Here is a 4,508-nt window from a genome sequence, read left to right as displayed (position 1 = left end):
CTTCGTGGAGGCGTTTACCCACACCTCCAGTCTGGCACCGAATTCCGCTCCCGCTTACTCGGTCAAGCATCCTGTCATTTCCCTCATGGCATATTGTGACAACAATGTGTAGTTACATAATTATTGCTAACTTTATGTCTGTTTGGCTGTAAGCTCCGTGAGAGGGGTTGCCATGTTGGTCTTCATGATGGTAAATTTCATGTGTCAACTGGACAGGGCCATATAGGGTGTGTCTGCAAGGGTGTTTCTGGATGAGGTTAGTATTTGACGTAATGGACTCAGTAAAGCAGATTGCCCTTCCCATAGTGGTGGGCCTCATCCAACCCACTAAGGTTTGAATAGAACAAAAAGCTGAGGGAGAATTTGCTCTCTCTCCTGACTATCTCTGAGCTGGGACATTGGTCTGCTTCTGCCTTCAGATTCAGACTAGGACTGGGACTTACACCATAGGCTCTTTTGGGTCCCCAGCTTGCTGGCTGCAGATCTTGGGATTTCTCAGCCTGCATAAAGGTAGGAGCCATTCCTTCTCCCTTTCTCTCTCTCTGTAGGTAGGTAGACAGACAGATAGATAGATAGATAAATTGCTTTTAGTTCTGTCTCTCTCAAGAACCCTGGCTAATACAGTCTGGTTCACATTTGTATACCCAGAGTTTAGTACTTAGTATTAGTACATTTAATCCAAAAATATGTATTAAATGAATGAATAAATGATGCAAGTTAAGAGAAGAATGACATAGGACTCACATGAAAAAGGAGGCCCAGGCTTGTGAATGTGGAGGAGCTGAACCTTCCTCATCCAGCCCCTCATTGAGCAGATGGGCTGCTTCACAAAGACTGGAGGCCTGTGTGAGGGGAGGAAATCTCTTGACTTACACGCCTACCTGCAATTTTTCCAGTGTTTGTCTTAATTGCCCTTCCCATCACCTCAAAGGAGAAGGTGTCCCCATTTCCCTTTTCCAGATTTTTCCACCAAACTTTGACCTCAGAATCTTCCACCTCTTCCCATCCTCCTCCTCTGCACCAAGCCTCCCGCCCCCATAACATCTCTGTTCTCTAGAAGCGTCTGAAGTCAGTGACCACTGTCCAGTCACCCTCTTTTGTTGTTACTCGTTATTTTCTGGCTCTATCTCTGGCCTTTTCCTAAGCACTTAAGATGCATTGTTGCACACTCACAGACATAGAAAACAAACTTATGGTTACCAAAAGAGAAAGAGGGTGAGGGGAGGGATAAATTAGGAGTATGGGATTAACAGATATATATCACTATATATAAAATAAACAATAAGGATTTACCGTATAGCACAGGGAATGGAATGGAAGGGAATTCCAATGGAAGAGAATCTGAAAAATATATATATAATGTATAACTGAATCACTTTGCTGTATAACTAAAACTAATACAATATTGTAAATCAATTATACTTAAATTTTTTTAAAAAAGATGCATTAAAATAAAAATAAAATAAATAAAAGATGCATTGTTGCATTTAATCCTCACAACAACCTTGTAAGGTAGGTTCTAGTTTTATCTCAGCTTTACAAATGAGGAAACCAGAGAGGTTAGGTGACCCGCACAAGGTCACACAGTGAATAAAGTGAATGATGTAGATATGATTGAAACAGAGGGCCCAACTTCCACTTCACCATCTCCTCATGCACCCTCCCTGTCCTTGCTAGAATAAATACATAAAGGAAGAGCCACCCGTCTTCCCTTCAAAGGCCTCCAGAACCTTTGAGACCACTCAAAGGCCCCTTCAAAGTGAGCCCAGAGTGTGCTCTGCTGGCACTCCTTCTCATTGCATCTCCTGTCTCTCACCTTACATGGCCTTCATTAGTTGAGAGTGGTTTGGCTGCAAGCCATAGGAACTAGCTCTGGCTAACTTAAGGGGAAAAAGGCAGAAGGTAGGAGGGGCAAGCAGGGTCAAGGATAGATCATGGATTCCAAGACAGGGTTGAACAGCCAAGAAATTGCCACAGGGGCAGACTTAGAGACACTCCCTCCCCTGCCCCAGCAAGAGATCACAGGGCTTTCTTCCTAGAGCACCACCATCAAAGGGCTTCTGGTCCATTGACACTGAGATTTCTGTGCCTCTCCACTCAAAATTCCAAATTCCCAGAGATGGCATCTGATCAGCACAACTTGAGACAGGTATTTCCACAAGTAGAGACTGAGGCCATGGGGCCACATGGCAGCTCACCTCCTTTAATGGCCAGGCTGGCCCCTACATGCCTTGATCTGTTCTGGTATTCCCAAAGGTTCTTAGACGTCTTAAGAGGCAACCAGGCATGCTAGGGTGTGTGTGTGTGTGTGTGTGTGTGTGTGTGTGTGTGTGTGTGTGTGGCCAAAGGACAGGGCCTGCCCTGGGCTCAGTGGCTGAGCATTCCAGGGCCAGGGAGAAGAAGATGTGCCAGAGATGGGCAATAGCAGACAGAAGGTCAGCGCCTGGATCAAGGGAGTAGATTCCTTCCACCTTCCCACCCATCCCTACCCCACTATTTCTATCACTTTTTTAAAAATAAATTTATCTATTTATTTATTTATTTATGGCTGTGTTGAGCGCACGGGCTTTCTCTAGTTGCGGCGACCGGGGGCTACTCTTCATTGCAGTGCACTGGCTTCTCATTGCGGTGGCTTCTCTTGTTATGAAGCATGGACTCTAGGCGCGGGCTTCAGTATCTGTGGCACGTGGGCTCAGTAGTTGTGGCGCACGGGCTTAGTTGCTCCGCAGCAGGTGGGATCTTCCTGGACCAGGGCTCGAACCAGTATCCCCTGCATTGGCAGGCGGATTCTCAACCACTGCACCACCAAGGAAGCCCTCTGTCACCTTTAATGACTGAATTGACTTCAATTAGTTAAAGTTTCAGTTTCACATTTGACTCAAAACTCTTTCCCAGCCCCACTCCATGACTCCATGAAAGGCAGACTTAAAGCTCCAGCTGCCAGGGGCAGGGAGGGACCTCTGACCCACTCACCCCCTTCCCGTGATTGCTTCTCTGGTGTGAGTTTCAGGGAGGAGGGAGAAAGGAAAAAACAGGTTTCTCCTGTGACTGCCCATGGTGGGTTGGGGCAGGCCTCTTCCTGTGGATCATAACCGCTCTTCCCCTGCACGAGCAAACACATAGCAGTTGCTGTGCTTTCAGTGTCCAACACCAGGGGTGATGCTTCACACATTTAACAACCACAATAGCACAGGAACCAACCCATCAGAACAGTTGCAGGCCAGTTGCCGGTCCTGAAAGCTCCCTGATATGTCAGGCCAGAGGCAGAGGAGCAGGGGTGGTTCCACTTGGTGGTTCAGGAATCCAGGGAGTCCTGGTGGTGGGAGCAGGGTGTCAGGTGGCACTTGGGCAAGTGGCTATTTACCAACTGATGTAGAAATGTTTCGATATTTTAATGATTGGTATGTTGTTCTGGCATCGAGAAATGGGATATTTCCTGCCATATCAGTAGACAAAGGATGTCACAGTCATCAGCGATTGCAGCCCTCCAACAGGAGCTGGTGAGCCCTGAGGAAACTCAGGAAGGAAAGAATACCTGCCGTCTAGCAGCCATCAGACCCTGAGGAAACTCCGGATGTGAAAACACAGGATACTGGCCCCAGATAGCTGAGGTGCATATCACAGGAATGATTTCAGTGAGCTCAGACTCTTGCATCTTCCCATACATAGAAAAGTGCTAAATTCCTTAACTTGGGATATCTCGTTCTCTTTAATTAACAATAATCTTTTTTTGTTGTTGTTGCTTTTTTACTTAATATACCCTGGTTATCTTTTTTTAATGTTTTTTTTTTATTGTGGTAAAAGTCACATAATATAAAACATACTATTTTAACCATATTTAACTGTACAGTTCAGTGGCACTAAGTACATTCACACTGTTGTGCAACTCTCACCATCATCCAACTCCCGAATTTTTCACCTTCCTAAACTGAAACTCTGTCCCCATGAAACACTAACCCCCTTTCCCACTTCCCACCCCCCCAGCCCCTGGCCCCTGGCATCTCCCAATGTACTTTCTGACTCTATGAATTTGACTATTCTAGTTACCTCGTATAAGTGGAATCAAACAGTATTTGTCTGCTCCCAATGTATATTGAAATGCATTTTTAAGGTTAACTCAATATATGTCCTGAAAACAGATTGTACCTTCTTTTTTTTCTTCCCTGTGCTATACAGTAGGCCCTCACCAGCCATCTGCTTCATACATAGTAGTCTACATACGTCAATGTCAATCTCCCAGTCCATCCCACCCATCCCCTCCCCCTTGGTGTCCATACATTTGTTGTCTACGTCTGTGTCTCTATTTCTGTTTTGCAAATAGGTTCATCTGTACCATTTTTCTAAGTTCCACATATGTGTTAATATATGATATTTGTTTTACTATTTATGACTTTCTTCACTCTTTATGACAGTCTCTAGGCCCATCCACGTCTCTGCAAACGGCACAGTTTTGTTGCTTTTTATGGATGAGTAATATTCCATTGTATATATGTACCACATCTTCTTTA

The sequence above is a fragment of the Delphinus delphis genome, chromosome 1 (assembly GCF_949987515.2).
Source record: "Delphinus delphis chromosome 1, mDelDel1.2, whole genome shotgun sequence".
Lineage (NCBI taxonomy): Eukaryota > Metazoa > Chordata > Mammalia > Artiodactyla > Delphinidae > Delphinus > Delphinus delphis.
Note: the sequence above shows the minus strand (reverse complement) of the source record.